General features: G+C 35.9%; 1 long non-coding RNA gene across 2 annotated transcripts in view; it reads left to right on the top strand.

Annotated features, from left to right (window-relative positions):
• The window catches only part of LOC310880208, a 46,635-nt gene extending 27,525 nt beyond the window's left edge, over positions 1–19,110 (top strand). For both annotated transcript variants that reach the window (XR_014571533.1, XR_014571534.1), the window contains one exon: positions 11,592–19,110. This is a non-coding gene — a long non-coding RNA (uncharacterized lncRNA). The remainder of the gene's footprint in view (positions 1–11,591) is intronic.
• The last annotated feature ends 213 nt before the right edge of the window (positions 19,111–19,323 follow it).

Here is a 19,323-nt window from a genome sequence, read left to right as displayed (position 1 = left end):
TTTTTTTTTTTTTTGGTGAGAACACACTACCTTTGATTTAATTTTTTCTGACACTGTGCCCACTGCACAGTAGAAAAAAAAAAGTGTAATTGTAGTTTTGTCCTTTACAGCACAGGACAAATAAATGTCAAAATCAAATGGTGGTGTCCCCCAAGGGAAAATATACTTCAGTTATGAAATATTCCTCTCCAGCTCCCATTGCTATTCCTGTGAACACCTAGGTGAAGCTGCCTCAGGACCTAATCAGATGCTGCTCATTTGCATATAATAAAAAATCGTGCAATTAGATTTTAGCCTGTTCTGAAGAAAAGCGCCTATCTCTTCAAAACATTCTGGTGTACAACTGGTGCGGCTCTGGCACCGGACGAATGGTTTGAATGGGATAGTTTGACAAGACCTGGTGTGAAATGAACATCTGTTTATATTGGTGGTGGTCTATCAGCTTATTACTGCATTTAATAAACATGTTGGAAGGTGGAGTGGTGCTATTTCCTGATATGTTTCTTGAAAATGCAGTGTATTGATAAACTGTCAGCCTGTCTCAGGAATGATAATAATAACCAAATATACAAAAGAATCACTAAGGAAGTTTGAAGACAAGATGGTTTCAGGGAAAAGACTCTCCTTGGGCATTATTAGCACTCTTAATTGCATTATTACTCAGAGCAAGTGAAACCCATTGCTGTTGGTTTATATGTTGTGCCACTCTGTGATATAAAATCCTCAGCAGTTTGAGACTGCGAATTGTCATCAACTACTTTTATATTCTAGGGATTTGGAAATATCTGGAGTTGCGCTAAATGTTTTTAGTCTTTCCCAAAACTAATGGTGTGATGTACAACTAGTTTGGATTTGGGTACTTTTTTTTTTCTTTCTTTCTTTTTTTTTTTTTTTTTTTTTTTTTAGGAGAGGATATGCCAAGAAAGCTTGTGAGCCAAGTAAGTAAATAGTTAGATAGACAGACAGACAGACTGACATACTCTTTCATACTGTCATAACAATTTTTAGATAATTTTGTTAGGAAATGGGAGGCTGTCTGAGAGGGAAAAGAAAATATTTTGAAATGGTGGAGATCCTGTTTTTGTCTTTCTAAACTAATACATCCTTCTCTTTCAAGCAATTTTATTTTGTAGTGAAGTTTTGTTTTTAAATGTAAAAATAGAAATTGAAATCATTTTCAAATTTCAAAATATTACAGTATGTTCTTCTTAATGACATTCACGAGAGGAAGTCAAAAAATCCTTTTCCCTCACTCTTGTATTTTTCAATGTATGAAATACTATCATTTTCTTGCCATATGAAATCTGTTCTCTGACTCTAGCTATGAAACTAAGTTATTGTCACCGCAAAATTGTATCTTTCTGCATATTCTTCCCTCAACAATTTTGTGCATGAATGGTTTGAGTAAACAGAGGCTGAGAAAATGTGCAAAATAAGAAGTTAGCTATATGGACTCTCCTCTTGCGCAACCAAAGGCTCTGTGGGGTGGGGATATGGAGCAGGAGGGCTGTGAGCAGGCTGTATTGAGATGTAGAACTGACACTGTAGTCTTTCACCCCTTTTGGGAATCTAATTGCGTTCTCTCTCCATTTCTAGTCCAACTGCTATAATTGTAGTAGCACGTTTGCTATCTCTGGGTGAGCAGATGATATGCATTTACACAGAGTGACGCTGAGGAAGTCTTCTGAGAGGCAGCTAACACTGACAGTCAAACTCCTACACACCTGTCAAGCATTTTGCATTAAACTTATATACTTACCCCTCATTCCCTACCCCTCTAGTCCCAAATTGTATCTATCTGTAACACAGATTTAGAAACATATGGGGACTTGGATCTGATAATGTTTTATCGTGGTTTCTCCTACCTACCAGGGACCACTTTCAATGCTAACTGAGCGGGAAGCTGCGTCTCCCTCCCTTGCTGCTCATCATACTGGCTTGCTGCCAGGATGGTGCATCCAGCAGCAAATGAAGAAGACAGAGAGAAAGTTGTGAGAGGAGGTGGGAGGGGGTCCAGTATCAGCAGCCCTGGTTCTCTGCTGCCAAGTAGCTCCTGTGGATGTGCAAAGACTAGCATAGGTGTAGTCATGTGTCAGTAGACATCAGAGCAGAAAAAGAGTGAAGATATAGCAGCAGCGGTAAAAAGCTGATATGGTAGGCAGAAGATACAATAAGCACAGATAGAATAACCATGTGTCGTTGAATTGGGCCTTTGGTGTCTTTAAATGCACATCCTGAAGCTGCAGCAAGGCAGTTAATGAGCTTTCTTTTGCTTTGTGGATTTCCTCATGGATCACAATTCCTTACAGACAAGCAATGCTGGAACCTGTGTCCACCTGCCAGTGCGTGTTCAGGTTCTGGGACCATACTGTGACCAGCCAGAGTAAAAACCACAAACCACATACAATTTGATGTTGATTCCTCTGTGTCAGTGGTGTCACTCAACAAATCCACTCTTACTGACTTGTGCAGCTCCTTAATCTAGATATAGCTGACATTGAAGTTTTACTAGAAACTTGTGGTTTAATTTGCTAGGCAGCTAAGCATCACACAACCATTTGCTCACTCTCTCCTCCAACCCCCAGTGAGACAGGGAAGAGAATTGGGAAAAAAATGTAAACTTGTGGGTTGAGATAAAGACAGTTTAATAGGACAGCAAAGGAAGGGATAATAATAATTAATAATAATTAATAATAATAATAATAAAAGAATGCACAAAACAAGTGATGTACAACACAATTGCTCACCTCACACTGGCTGATGCCCAAGCAATGGCAGCCCCTGCCCCAGGCCAACTGCCCCCAGTTTTATTGTTCAGCATGATGCCATATGGTATGGGATACCCCTTTGGGCAGCCTGGGCCAGCTATCCTGGATATGTCCCCTCCCTGCTTCTTCTGCATCCCCAGCCTCCTCGCTCACAGGGTAGCACAAGAAACTGAAAAGTCCTTGGCCTAGTGCAAGCACTGCTCAGCAATGACTATAACATTGGTGTGTTATTGACATTATTTTCCTCCTAAATCCAAAACATGGCATCATACCAGTGACTATGAAGAAAATTAACTCTATCCCAGCCAAAACCAGGACAAAACTTTTGTATGAGCTTATTCTCCCAAGACCTTAAGGTGCCCATTTTCTGAATAGTTATGTCAACAAACTTCATTAGAGGGAAAAAAAAAAGAGAAAAAAGAAAAAGAAGATATTATAGACATTAAGAAAATTTTCAGAAAAGAAGCTACGACTTAAATGAGATGTTTCAAAATAATGAGGTTACTTAAGTCTTTTTAAATTTCTTATTTTGAGATGTAAATTTATGGCTACCATTTCCCCTCATGTTTCCTAATCCTGTCATTTTTTTAACTTTGCTTTTGTGCATAATCATTTCCTTATTTGCTTGTAATGCATTTCATAGACACTGGTGTTGCTGCAATATTACTGTTTTTTCCCCTTTTCCCAGCTTGTATCTCTTCTGCTTCCCATTATGACCTATGAGGGCTTAGGTCCCACAGTCTTCTTTGCCTATTTATTTAAATGTTCACCAAAATATGTAGCGTTAACTCTTAAAGACAAAACATTAGATTTAAAATCAACATCCAGAGAGCTAAATAGCAGAAGTAGAGCTGTTGCTTTTCTGAACCCAGATTTCCATCTGTTTCCAGCCTTAGGCATTGCACCAGTTTACAGTCTGCTAACAGTTGCAGGTTTTCTTCACAACTATGAAAGCTAGAAACAATATTTTTCTTTTAATGGAAATGATTTTATCTGAAAGTTTAGAATATTTAATCTTAGTGTAACATGTGGGTTATATAAGTATATGAAGCAGGTCCATTTGGCCCAATGCCTTAAAGCATAACTGGATGTTTGACATCACTGCATAATTTTATGCAGTGGTGTAAATCAGAAAATGTGCACACAGGTAATTCAGCATCTACGATTGTACTACATGAGAAAGGTTACATTTGATTATGTAGCTGTAAGGTCTCCATTTACTTATTAGTTGCAGAAAAAATGGCAAAGATGGGTGAAAGCTTTGAAATGCTCCTGAAAAAAAAGCAGAGTCTTACTATTCATGCCCTGCCAGACAGGCATAAAAGTGATGGAAAATCATTCAAGGGTAGATAAACCACAGAAAATACTAGGAGCAGGATTGCACACTGGCTTTGTCTTGTTTTCTCCAAATTATTGCTACCAAAAGTTTTCTGGTTTTCTGGTTGCTCTGGCTGAAAGATAATTACACTTACTGGCATTGCTGACAAGAGAAATGCGCCTAGTAGGCAAAGATGTTGAAGCCTGACTCTAGCGTCTTGGAGGAGACACCATGTATTACTACAATTACAGGTTTCTAACTAGGGCTTGGGCAAGTGGACTATAGATACAACATCTGAATCTTTCAGCTTTCTGTGCTCCCACTCCTGGGCTACCACAGGGAGAAAGGGGAACACAGTTGTGCCCAGTTTCCAATACAGGTAGAAAGACTGTGAAAACAGGCCTATCTCTTTGCTTCATTCTGGTAGTCACAGCTCAACTGCATGTAACTGTCTTAGTTAGTGGTAACAGGACAGGTAAAGGAGGGCACAGACTGCTTGCTATTTACCTAGCATCTACTAGCACTAGACTGCTTGCTCATCGTAGACTACAAAGTCATGGGTTCTACATGAGCTAGCACTGAACTGAGCTTACTCAAATCCAAGGTGAATTCAGTTCTATAGGGTGACTTCTCTTTCCTGAAGGGTATTTATCTGCTACATAATTATTTCCTTTAATGTTCATTTTTGTAGGAAAAGAATATTGGCGGGGCAGATTGACAGATGTTGTAGATGAACTTTTTCCTGTGGACCAGTAACAGTGAAAACTTGCTGAAAAACCTGTCCCTGATTAATGAGTGCTTAGTTGTGGTTGTGGTGATGCCAACTCTCAGTACTCCTGCACTACAGGATTCATTTCAGAGCTGATCCTTGCACCTGTGTGGGCTAGCAGCCTCACATATTCCAGTATGGGCAAGGCTGCCCCAGCTGGGTCAGGGCTTTCCTCTGTACTCCCAGTGCTGTTTTCTTGCAGTGAGTCATCACTGAGCCTTTGAGGCACATCTGATATGCTTTGGCAGCAACTATCCTTGTTCCTATCTCTTGAATTTAAGAGGCAAACAAAATCACATTGCTTTGTAATGCTTAGGAAATGTTTCCATAAAAAAGATTATTTATTTATTTATTTATTTATTTATTTTTGAGGGGGGAGATGGGAACAAATGCATGTTGCCTGACTTTGTCATGTACAGACCCATTTCTCAAAGGCGTTGCTGTAATGGTGAGGAGCTGACACAGACAGATTTACTGGAAGTTATTCATGTAAATTCTAGTTCAGTTCTTTTCATGAGCAGAGACTATGTGGTCCTCTTCATCCTGGAAAATCCATTTTTTCTGAAAGCCTCTATTGTACTAAATGCAGTAGAGATTAAAAGCACTAGCTACTTTATTCAAAACATGTTTCCCTTAAATTACAACAGGTTACTTTGCAGCCAGACATCTGAAAGCCATGTGCTAAATAAACTGTACATTATGTAGAAAAGGGTGTTAAAAATCCCCTGAAGTTGTAGAAATATGAGAGGCAGAGAGGAAGAATATGATTTTGGCAACTGCAGTCAGTACATGGAGGCTAAACTGAGCTTTGTCTCTGTAGTTCCTCTAGCAAGGAAGACAGATGTCTTGAATGTGGTTCAAGTATATAGCAAACATGAGCTGCTTAAGGAGGAGGTCATTGATGATGGCAGACAGTATTGTAAAACTGTGTTTATGTTCCAGATAGGGAGTTGGAGGCCGAGTACCTTATATGCACATATATTCTGGTACATTTTCAAATGGTTTAATTACTGAGGCTTAGTGTTTTCTCACACTACACCACAGAAAAGGTTTGAAAGTAACAAATGACAGAGTCAGTGTGCACATTTTGCTCCCTTGGATTCCTATAAAGCACTTTATAGCAACCGTTACAGCTATAGGGTAAGTCTACTACTATGGGAACAGTGAGCTTACATCAACTAATTTTGACAATTCTTCTGGTAAATTACTGGATGTTTGATATTTATATTAATTCAATTGATATGCCTGTTTTTTGCAACTGTATTATTTGTCCAGAAAAATAGAGAGCTCCACCATCAGCATGAGTGAAATAATTTTATCACACAAGATAACACTATAAGATGGTGCACATGTTGAGAAGAACAGTGTGGCATGGCCAGTTCTGTGCAGAGTACTCTAATTTCTAAAAATCGTCTCGGTTTTCAAGCACTTTACTTGAACAAGAAGATTTAATTTATTTGTTATTTTACGAAGCATTTTTATGTGTAGAAAAAGTGCTACTTGTTTGCACTTGCTGGTTATGTGGCATCCTTACATGATTTCATGCTTTGCTGATGGAAAATTAGACCCTTGTGTATTACAAAAGAATAGAAGATAGCTATAGAATCAGGATGCGATTGCCTCAGGACATTCTGTTGACAGCTAGAAATATATACAGACAAAGCAATGTCACTGGATGCTAATGTGAACTATACAAGCTGATGAGTACTGTAAATCCCTGTAAAAAGAGGAATCTATACCCTTTTATTTTGTGGACATTTGCCTTTAAAATTACCTCTAATGACACTTCTATAATTTTGTTATATATAATAATTGCTAAGATTTTATAATTACAGACATGTAAAAGCATATATATATATTATTATTTTTGCTAATATATCTATATTCGGATAACATATTAACCTTCTGTTGTTTACTAAACCTTTGCTTCATGTTTAAGGTGAAACTGTTATCAGTTTAAGGGGGAAATTTGACTGTATAAGAAATGCCAGACAGACCAGTATTGCGCTGGAGAAATAGGGCTCAGTTTTTGAAACTCAAGCAAGATGCATGAAATTAACCCTAACATTACAGGATCTTTCACAGCCTTTTTGTGTTTTCCACATCATCCCCTATAATCAGCCTAGATGTTCTGTATAGACCACATCTCAGTAAAGAAAAAAAAAAATTGTAGGAATTTATTTCTGTTGAGCCTAAATCTATCATTCCCAATAGATTACAGTACTGTATCATCCCCGAGTTGCAACTATTTGTTCTACTGCTTCCATTTTCTGAAAGGCTCTCTTAACAACCCAGTACAAGTAAAGCTGTTTTGATATTTCCTGTTTCAATTCACCTTTCTTATTTGTTTAATCTTTAAAAATATACCAGAAGTATAAGAGGACTGCAACAACAATACAGTAGCTATGTACAAATCTCCATCTTCCCTGTCTATACTAGTGTGATAACACTTTGGACATCAAATATTTATCCTAATTACAATTCTGCTCCAATCTGAATATATTTTATGCCAGCAATACTGTTTCTGAGAGAAGAAAAAGATAATTTTCCTCTCAGATACATTGCTGTTCAGGCAGAGTGACTCTGGACTTAGCAGCTGTACCTTGGAGCAATAATGGGCAACAGCGGGCTCATGAAAACGTGCAGTTTTGATTCAAACTACTCAAACTAATTTGCTTATGGGTTTATTATTTAATCTTTTTCTTAGTTCATGAATACAGTCTTTGTTTTCTAGGTAACTATTTACTCAAGCTGATAGTTTTATCTCACTAATTTATTCTTTATGTGTAATCAGATGTCTCTTACTACAGAAAGTGCAACATCTCTATATATCTTATAGACCCAAAGTTTTCCCCAGAATATGTGAGAACTATATGTCCCACATTTGAAGGAAACCTTTAAATTTGGAAAGAGTTCAAATATGAACTTGCCAAGTGGCTAGCAAATATATTGTCTGTTCTTCTCATTTGGAAACAATTATGGGACTAAAATTTCATATACATCAAATGTCATATGCATGTTTATAAAGATAATTAAAGGCCAGTAAAAATTACAGTTGTATGAGCCTGATTGATTGATGTAAGAATTTAGAAAGGAGGAACACAGACACTGGAAGATTAAAGTCTGTATAGTAAGTAGTAAATCTAAACAGTAAACAGGATCAGGTATGAAAGGCTCTACAAAGCAAAACTATTAGAATTTCTTGAGCATGGGAAAGGAGAAATATTTTTTATATTCTAATTTTTGTATTTTAAAAGTGTTTTACAAGCCTTCATTATGTTAGGCTGTTAGAGTATCTAAATATTTGTTAAGAGACAGACAAGAATAATTTTAGTAAAAATGTCTACAAGACAATAGGTAGAAATTATTATTATTATTATTATTAGCCATAAGAAAGGCTAGCAATGGATTCATAGATTAAACTCTGGCCCTGTATTATGTAATATAGTTATTAATAAATTACAGTTTAAAATATATAATAAATGAACAGAAGATTGCTATAGAATCAGGATATGATTGCCTCAGGGGTAGTGTAAAGCAATGAAGCAAACTTTGCAGAAAATTAGTAAAGCTTGTGAGGAATTTCACAAAGACCTACTTAAAGTAGGCAACAGGAAACAGTGTGGCAAGCCAAGCTCAATAAGCATAATTTCAGAAACCTTGAAAACTTAGTGGACAGCTTAGGGAAGTTATCTACTCAGTGTATGATTGTCATTGAAAAGGAAAACAAATGTTTGTATTCAGTGAGATGGAGAAGGAATAGAAAACTTTCTAGTACCATTATATGAAATGAACTTATGACTGTCTGAAATACTGTGTAGGGTCATTGCTGATCTTTGAGAGATTTGGAAAAAGGCACTGAGAAACAGGAAGGGAATAGTAAAACTGTGCAATGGAAAATAAGTGTTGTTTACTTTAGAGACCAGAATGAGAGAGAAAAAATTAGAGTGAGACAAAAGAATGAAGGTAAATGAGGACGGTCTGTTCTTGTCTTGTAAAGCAGGAGAGTGCTCAAAACTGAATGGCGGTGAGTTCAAACACAGTAGATAGAAATATGTCTTCACACAGATACAGATTGATCTAAGCAGCTGATTTTCCACTTGATGTCAGGGAGGTCATAAATTCAATAGAATTCCAGTAGGAGATGGAAATTTATCTGAATAACAAATGTATCCCAACTAGTACCATTTAATCAGAAAGGGGGAAGGAAAAAGGGGAAAGGAAAAAGGGGAAAGGGAAGGGAAGGAACCTAAACCATACTTCAGAAAAATCCAGTCTTGGAAAGCATATAAAGCCTTTAGCTTCAGACTTTATACTAATCTTTAGCTATTTGGAATAAAGATGTAATTTTCCTGGGGACAGATGGCCTGCTCTCTAACTGAAGTGGAATTTCTCATCCTTCTTCCCGAGGAGACATCGTGTTGATTACTGTCAGGTAGCAAGGGTTGCAGTAAAAAGAAGGTATTGTCTTGTAGGGTGGTATCTAGTAAGACATTTCCTGTGTTTCTGCTAAATTCTCCCTAGCTGAGGAGCCAGCCTTAGCTATACTGCTTGGAGTAATGCTGCTGTGGCTAACCACTACTAGCCATTTCTAAGCCTATTTACACATGCTGTTCTGTGCTCCCATTGCAGAAGAGGGGAAAAAATCTGGGCAAGGGTAGCCATGGTTACCAGTACAGGGAATGGACAGATTTCCAATATTCTAATACCAATTGATGCTTTTACACAGAAAGTAATGGAAATCTGTTGGGCAAATTCATCCTAATGCCCAGTTTTTCCAAGCTGGTAGTCACCTAGCCATTGAGAATTACTTGCATGTACTTCCACTTGTGCTATGTAATACTAGTATTTTCACTCCTCTCTGGGAGGCCCTTGTTGCAGATCAGGACATGAGCAAATTGAATGTGTAGAAGTGCATTAATAAATAAATTTTAGTTGTACTGCTTTTGTTTTATATAGTACTTCATTAACAGAAACCATATTTCTTCCCAAATTCCCACTTCCTGTTTTTCTCCTCCTTTCCATGCTTTCTATCCTGTAATTCATCAACAAGTACTTCATGATACCGTTATAAATAATTAACTGTGGTGTGGAACAAAGTTATTTCATACCATACACAGTAGCTCTATTTTAAAAGAATGATCAGCTGTAAAACACTTATATTAGACAGTGGCAGAAATAAGGTTGACTCCGCATACACAAGCATTGTGTTACCTTTCTACTCAAATAAAACTAAAATATAAATGAAATTCAAATAAATTTAAAGAAAAAAAAATCTACACTACTCCAACTAAGTCTCTTTCAAGTTGGTATTCCTTACATAGCCAGACTCTGAAATGAGTAAGAGTTTAGAACCAAATTTTATTTTATGAACATAGAAATATTGGGAGAGGTTTATATCTGTATGTGAGTATCTCTAGAGTCATAAAATACTAGGAATGCTTTTATAAACCAGTAGATGGTAATTTACTAGCTGCAGTTTTTAAAGTATAACCTTTAGAACAAATGGGGTGATGTTTACTCCCCCTTTACTCTTTTAATATTCATTGTTTTCATCTCATTGTAAGGAAGTGAGTAATGGCAACACTCACTTTCAACCCATCTCTTCTAGATAAGGAAGCCATTTCTGAAGTTATTTGTGAATCACCTCAAACAATATGTTATATAAAATAATATAAATTTATATAAAAATGTGCCATCTGAAAATTGGTGACTCTAGCCCCAAATTCTAGCTTAATATTTTTATGTCCTTACTTGTTATTTACCAAATATCTTTGGTTGTTATTATTAAATTAACTTGTAATTAGTATCATATTATTGCTATTCAAAAGCTCAGAGTCTTTGCTTGCGATAAATTCATAGACTTCCAAGGAAATGCATCACAGATATATCTTTTGTTATAATTTCCTTTTGTGTATGTCTGTGTGTGTGTAAAATATAAAGATAAAATGCTAGAGTTCAAATTGTTGTTGGGAGAAGGAAGATTTTGTGTATCTATGTAGTGAGAGTATTGTGTCAAATTAAATGCTGGAAGATGGAAGGCTACTGGATTTTTTCCTTTTCATCCAGGATACTGACAGTGTTCCTAACCCTGCCTCTTAAATCTGGAAGATATGGTGACAAGGACCTATTTAAATTAAATAGCTGAATTTGTGACTTGCTCATATTAGGTGAAAAGTGTTACCTATATTCATAAATGGCCCAGGGCCAAATTCAGCCCATACATATGCCCCTTTCCAGACCACTGAATGCTTCTGAAATCAGAACATGGCCATCACACTTGATAAATTGTAAATGGATGCAAACCTTCATATCCTGTGTGCAGTTATGCATTCTTAAAGCACAAAATGAGCTGAACACTGGACAGAGCATTCACCCCTGGAGCCACTAAGAAGACATATGGCATAATCCAAGGCAGGTGTTTGTAAATCCAAAAGATCACATTAGACCCCTTAGGCTACAATCTGAATGACAGCAGTGGGATTTTGTAGTTTACCTAGGACCCTAAATTAAGTTGTCACCCTTAATTTGTGGGAGATATCCTACCACGGGCAAAAGCAAGTTAGAAACTTTTTCTTGTTGTGCAAGTTGAATTATTTTCCAGTTACTGAAGTCTACATTTTCCTGTAAATGTATCTGTTTAAAATGTCTTTTAACTTTTGGTTAAGTAACTTTGTCTGCTGTCAAGTATTGTTGGTTTTTTAAATCATAACTATTTATTTATTTATTTATTTAGCATTTGGAGAAAAGAAGTAGGCGTACAGCGAACAGCCAGTGGCTATGGGATTGCCTGGGACATCCACACATCCTTTTCCAGACTGATCACCTGAACACATGCTGTATTATGAACACCTTTGATTGATGAATTCGGATCAGCTTTGGCAGATGTATATTCTAAAGGAGTAGATTAATACATATAAACCGTGGAGCTTAGCAGAAAGTACTGCTCAACATAGTAAACTGCCAACTTTATCATCTTTAAGTAAAAAATACAGTTTTTCTTCCCAACAAAGACTTTTTATAAAAGCAATAAGGTAACTGCATGAAGTGTGCTTATCATGATATAATCACACCCCAGGGGGAATGAGAGGTGCTCGGCTGCACCTCATGCTTTGTAATGACCCAGGGGTGTGATTATCTTATGATAACCACACTCCCTGTCATGCCTTATTGCTTATATATTCCACATGTCATAATGAATCCTGAAGCACTTTCTAGGTCTCGTAGCAAAGGCAATGACTTTGAAGTATAGGAAGTAGTCAGATTTTCTAGGTACATACAGATTAATATTGTATACATTAGGAGGAATTATGAATGACTACTTATCTGTACTAGCCAGGCCATAGTTTTTAACTGTTTCTGGGTTCTTTAGGTTTCATGTGGTATTTTATGGGAATATGCTTAAATTGTTCTCTGTAAAGTGCAGCACAAGGACCGTGAAAGTTGGACCAACATCTTTCAGGACTATGGGGAAGATAGCAGTTATGACAGAACCAGCGCACACTTTCCTGCTAGGACGATATTTTAAAATTATACAGAAATATAACAATCTGATTTTACCACAGAAATCTTTGTTCATTTGCATGCTACTTAAACTATTAAAGCAACTTCAGGTAAAAAAAATCTGCACCTTGATATGCCAAATTTTGGCAGGAGATAGAAAAGGAGCTTCAGAGACCTGTATTTAAAACACTGACTGAATATCCCATCAATCTCCTTTACTGAAGCTGTAAGAAAGAATTGTGGGTTATTTGGAAATATCTATTAAAAAAAAAAAAAAAACAACAAAAAAAACCACACTACACTTTAATAGTAAAAATAGTAATAAATCCTAATTAAAATGAATGGGGTTAATAACAGGTCCATAAGGAACTGGGACATCAAGAGGTTTCTGAATTCACAATTAGGGGCCGACATAAAAGACAACAGGATAATAAACTAAGCAATTATCTTTGATATACCTTATGGTATAATAGCACCACAGGGTGAATCTGCACCTCAGGGAATGGGATTCTCAGTAACTTTGCAACCTTGTTAATCTGATGTATATAGCAGTCAACATTTAAATACTACTCCACTTGGCAGGAAAATCTACGGTACTGTTTTCTGCCTGTCATTGTAAACTGGTTGATAAAGATGATGGCCTATCATTATGACCACTGATGGGTTGATTCATTGTAAGCTTAGTCTCTGAGATCAGCTAAGTTAACTGCAGGTCACTGCAAAGAATTGTGTGTGTCTAAAATAAAGCTTATTTAGCTCCATAGTGCACAAGTGGAGTACTACTGATTACCATAAAGGTCAGACATGCACATTTTAACTGGTGGTAATGAGTAGTTTTAAAGATGTTTGAGTCTTTTCCTAATCTTTCCATGTCACAAGGCTTCTATTGTTATGCACCAAAGAATGTGCCTTTAATTGTACCATTTGCCCTATTGTATCTTGATCATAGAGTGGGCTGTGTGATGTTACTGGTGATAAACGCCTACCACATGTCCTAATAATTACTAGCCTTCAGTAAATTGCATAGTGAAGTAACACAGAAGTCTGGTAAAACAAAAGGCTCCAAAAAGTTGAAAGCAATATTTAAATAGTTTCGTGTACTATACTAAATAGCACTAAATGTGAAGTGTCTGAAAGCAGGGTATAAAAAATAAATAACTTTCAATTCTGATTAATAAAAAATTATTTGACAACAGAAAACATTAAAAAAAAAAAAGTTGTATTGTCCAATTAACTTCCTATAAATGTTCGGATAGATTTAAGTGGAAGATTGAAGAGTGGGAACCATCCATCAACAAAATTAATGTTTGTGGCAATTATTTTTATAATTAAAGATATTATTTTGGAGTTTCATGTGGAATGAGGTTTTCAAGCAGAAACATGCTAACCAAACTTACGCTTTGCAAAGGATATGCAATTTCACAGTTTCACATGTAGGAGATTTGAGCAATTAGTTCCTCTAATATTTCATAAGAGCTGTGTGAAAAGATAAGTTCAAATAGTTCAAAATGGTGATAAACATAAATATTACAACGGATATAAAATACTACCTATTTGTGCATGTTTAGAAGAAAAAGAAATAGAGAAATCTAACAGTTCTTAAAGTGTTAGTGTGATCAGTTCAACACCATTGTAAAAATTGTAAAATAATGCAGTAGCTTCAGTTATTTTAAATATTGATTATTTAAAATGCTGTGAATTTAACCTTGTACTTTGCATTTTCATGGAGTTGATTCAAAGATCTGAAGACTGAATTTCTGTAACTGAGAAACTTGATTATGAGGACAGAAGTACTTGTTCATTTTTCTCTATAAACTATTAGGAGTAATGTTTAGCAAAACTAACAAACTTAAAGGATCTGATGCTGAATTCAGCAAAATGCTGAACTATTTTAATAAAGTATCAAAATTTCTTGATTATTATCATCAAATGCCCTCAACATTCAGAGTGGTCCTGAAGCTCTCAGATTACTGAAGTACAAAAGCTACATTGGGAAGGTCTCAGTAGTCAGTCAGCAGTAAAAACTGCTCTGATGTTTTCACTACACCGGGTCTTTTCCCAATGACTGACTTAATCTTCACATTTGATGGAGCAGATCAAATGCAACATTCTGAAAACAAGTTATTTGTATTTTGTGTTATTTTGTATAAAATATTATGAAATTATTTGAGAAATGTTGAAGAGTTGATCATGTCTCCTTTCTTTCATAAACAAAGACCAATTTCTTACCTACATAAACACATACATTTTTAAATAGGTATGCCCCCAGCACATGTTAAAATCAAGCATAAAGTCTGGTCTACTTATCCAAGATTTAATTTAATTGTAACTAGCCAGCAGAGTTGATGCTACTAAATGTATTGGGTTTTGTTTGTTTGTTTGTTTTGTTTTCCCAATATGGATTTTTAGCTGCACTGCTCATTTTAGAGGAGAGTTCTCCAGATCAGTGGCATTAAGTGTCAGAGAAGCATTGGACAGCCATGACAGCACATTATAATAGTCATCTTGGAGTATTTTAGGAAGAAACAACACCGATCAACTGACAAATATATTGTGTTTATTGCGATGTAAAAATTATTTATCTATGAAAATTAAAAACTGTTAAGTTCCTGAAAAGAAAAAAGCACATCTTTCAAGGCTGTGGGTCTTTAATGTAGTTATTTATAATCTCCTGAAATAATGCATTCCCAATTCCCCTTCACTCTCTATCAGATAAAAACCAAACAATGTCATCAGTGGCTCCACAGAGGTGAGAAATTTTACAAGCTAATGTGTTTGATCAGAGTATAGTGTGCCACAGTATCATGTCTGAGTTGTTCAGTTACAAATACCAATGAAGAGCTCCTTACAAAGTAGAGAGGTCCCTTGTCTTTGCATTTTTTTTCCTTAATCTTAAAAGGGTTTTCTATTTTTTTTTTTGTTATCGTTATTCTCCACATCTTATTTATTTATTTATTTATTTATTTATTTCCAGAGAGGAGTCTTTTGTTTTTTCTTGTATTTGCCAAATTTAAATTTTCTTTAACTCCTTTATAATTCTTTTGTAGCATTCCAGTCAAACAATAGGCAAAAATGCAAACCTAAGTGGAATAAATGAAACTTTTCTGAATTCTTTTACAAGCAAAAATTCTCTTAGATGAAACCGTCTGGGTTCATATACCTCTACCTGGTATATAAATGTCCTGAAACCAAATAAGAAAAAAGGAAAAAATGAGTTGACTTGTTTTCTGTTGGATTGCATTTTTTTCAAGCATATCAAAGTCAAATGAATAGCAAATTGAGAAGAATTCACTTATGGTTAGAAATGCAGTGATACTCATAACTACATAATTGTGTAAATCTGTCCTTATTTATGTGAACTTCTTGTAAGATTTACTTCAGGGTATAACCTGTGAAGTGTTAATGATCTTACACTTGCAGTCCTGACTGTCATATCAAATTATAATAATGTTGGGTTTATTTTTCAAGTAGTTGGAACAAGGATTAAACTTTTTTTAGACCTACTACTAAGCAGTTCATTAAATGGGTTAGAATTATTCCTGATTATTAAAATTAGTAATCTGTTATCAATTGTTGAAGTATATGATGCTTCTGCTAATAAGGATTTAGGTGCATTTTAATATTGTTATACCTAAAAGTATTTTCTTAAGTTATACTGCGATTAAAGAAATGTCAATTTAACAAGAATCAAATCTATTAAAAGTAAATTTAAGATAAAAAAAGATAAATTTAACAACCTATCAGCTATTTCTCTTCCTCAGGAATGAACCTTTATGATATTTTTTTCAAATCATTTTGCTTGTGTTTACATGTGTGTTTTCATATGCCCTAAATAGAAGTGTGCGGCTATGCAAATAATGACGTATTTTTAATCATGATTATTAAAGTTTATGATTCTTTTTCTCTTCCCATAGAATACTTCTGTTCAATGGCTACAGTATAGCTGTTCTAAATCTACTCAAGTGGGTGAAGCATTAACCTTTTTTTTTTTTTTCTGAAATGCATTTTAGTACAGTGGGAAAATTATGAATTTAGTTATTTATTACACTGTTGAGAAGAGATTACTGATTTTCATTCATTTTATATTTTTACATTGATTGTGCACCAGGAAAAAAATTATCTGAAAACATGTTCTTCAGTTTACTCAGGACAGGAATGACAATCTTAGCAAGTAAAACCACTTTTCTTTAAATTTTGTTGGTTTTTTTGTTGTTGTTTTTTGTTCAAGGAAATAGATATCCTCTATTTTATTGTAAGTGGTCTCCTGAAGGAATAATTTAGAGCCTGATGAGGGTATAAGAGCAAATATATTGACAGACTACTAGTTTTCCTATGACTTTATGTAGTACTTTTCCTTTCCCTTGCTGAATGCAGCCTTTGCTCCCTACCTGGCACTCTCTGACTGCCAGAGGAGGAAGGCAACATACAACCTTCTGTTGTACCATCCCCTTTTTACATCTTTCAGTCTTCTTCCTGGAAAAATGTGGGTAGGATATAAAACTGTCAGAAGAAGCCTTGACCACTTTGTATTTTATTTGAGGAAGAGAAGCAGGTTGTAATTTGTACTTAGAAATTATTCATAAAATTACAAATAAATTTATAATTTGGTAATACAAATATAATTTTTTTTTTAATCCTCTTAAAAATGTCCTCAGCTTATTTCTTCAGTCTCTGTCCTTACAAGTAAGATATTGACTTGTTTGAGTGTGTGCCGAGTTGAGCAATGAACCTAGTAAAGGGGCTGGAAAACCAGAGTAATGCTGAGTGATTGAGGGAACTGGAGTTGTTTAGTCTGGAGAAAAGGAGGCTCATCACTCTCTATAATCACGTGAAAGGAGGTTGCAGAAAGGAAGATGTTAGTCTCTTTTCTCAGGCAGCAAGTGATAGGACATGAGGAAATCGTCTGAAGTTATGCCAGGGGAGGTTGTAGATTGGACATTAGGAAGAATTTCTTTACAGAGAATGGTCAAGCATTGGAACAGTCTGCCCAGGGTAATGGTGGAGTCCCCATCCCTGGAGCTATTTAAGACACTTGTGGACATAGAGACATAGAATCATGAAGACCTCCAAGATCATCTGGTCCAACCGTCCCCCTAACACCAATATTACACACTAAACCATGTCCCTAAGTACCACATCCAACCTTTCCTTAAATACTCCCAGGGATGGTGGTAACTCCACCACTTCCCTTGGCAACCCATTCCTACTCCTTCTGAGAAGAAAATTTCTCCTAATTTCCAACCTGAACCTCCCCTGGTGCAACTTGAGGCCATTCTCTCTTATTGTCTGCGAGAAGAAGCCAACCCCCAGCTTCCTTTCAGGAAGTTGTAGAGAGCAATAAGGTCTCCCATGAGCCTCCTCTTCTCCAGACTAAGGGACATGGTTTAGTGATGGGATTCAGTAGTTCAGGTTGACAGGTTGATTATATTGGATTTCTCACCTGTTTGCATGGACACAGAGCAACAGCTCAAGTTTGCATAACAGTTTTCTCAGCTAAATGAGTTCTGTATTCATGAAGAAGCTGATGGTGACTTTATGTAGGACAGATTCATAGCTTTGCAGTTGCTCTAGCAATATACTAGCTTTGGGCAGTATACTAGCTCAGGATGTATGGATGTGTCATTTTCTGGGAAGGACAAAAGAACAAATAAAAAATATTTATTCTTTTTACCTCAAGTAAAAGTATCTATATGCTCTTGTAGCCAACTTGGAATTTATTCCCACCAAGGACCTATGTGTGTATATATGTACATACCGATTGGCAGCTGACCTTTGGATAAGAACTTTTGTGAAGCTGAGGTGCCAGAGGGAAGGGAGTTTCTGGGTCTGTGTGCATGCAATCATATCACCTCAAGTGACTGAGTGTCCTCTGAGAAGGCAAGTGATTATTAATGACGGTAGGAAGCTCTTCCTTACTGCTAATGGTATGGATTAATTGCCATTTTAGTGTCCATTCAAACAGAAATGAAAATGGTGGATATCTGCCTTTTTAAAGCCAAGTGTGCACAGTTTTTTTTTTTTTTTTTTTTTTTTTTTAGCTCTGAGTGTATGCCCTTTATATAGTTGATAACCAAAAGCTTATGTGCACACAGCTTAAATTGCTTTTGCAAGACACCTTTAAAAAGAAAAAAATACTAGGAAAATGTGTCTAAGAAATGTCCAACCCCTTTGTTGTCACAATATATGAAGAAGGTACTGTGAGCTCTTATTAAGGACAACAGAAAGTCTATCTCAATGGGATCCTGTTAAATAAGTAGGATATGCTTAGATGCTTGATGATGCAGGTATAGGATGTAATAGAAATATGCATCCAGAGATCCCCAATGTAGAAATATAGCTTATTTTACTGATTTCTGAAGACACTTAGAAGAAAAAGAAATATGCATTTATGGTCTAATATTTATTCTGGTTTTATCAGTGAAGCTATTTACAACCCTTTGGGGCTGAGCTGACCCACAGCAGAGAGGACCAGCCCCAAACCCTTTGCCTCATCCAGAGGTTCCTCAAGAGGTCCAGGAAGCCCAAAGTGGAGCTGTGGCTGGCTAGAAGCCTGTCAGTTGGGTCTTCAACTCTAATTCACACAATTTATATACAGACAATGAAGTTATTATTGTAATTCCTAGAGGAATCCTGGAATAAGAGTGTTTCTCTTTTGTGTTTATGCAGAAGTGTACCTCCAGTACATTTCTGTTTCCACATACCTATTTGTAAACCCTGGACACAGATACTGCTTTCTTACAACAGTTCACAGAACCTGCCAGATTCTCTTCCATAAGATTTTAAAAATTCTTTTGAGGTCTTTCAATGGTACGATGACAATTATTGCTGGTTAAAAGTAAATGTATTCCTTACTGTTCACTTGCAACCATGCTATAAATCATGATTTTAATATATTTTGTTAAATGTGGTAAGATCTAAGTCTACAGCATTAAAAAATATTTTACTGCTCTTTGTGCTTGAGGCAT

Source organism: Anser anser (genome assembly GCF_964211835.1).
Source record: "Anser anser genome assembly, chromosome: 1".
Lineage (NCBI taxonomy): Eukaryota > Metazoa > Chordata > Aves > Anseriformes > Anatidae > Anser > Anser anser.
This window is presented reverse-complemented; position numbering and strand designations above follow the sequence as displayed.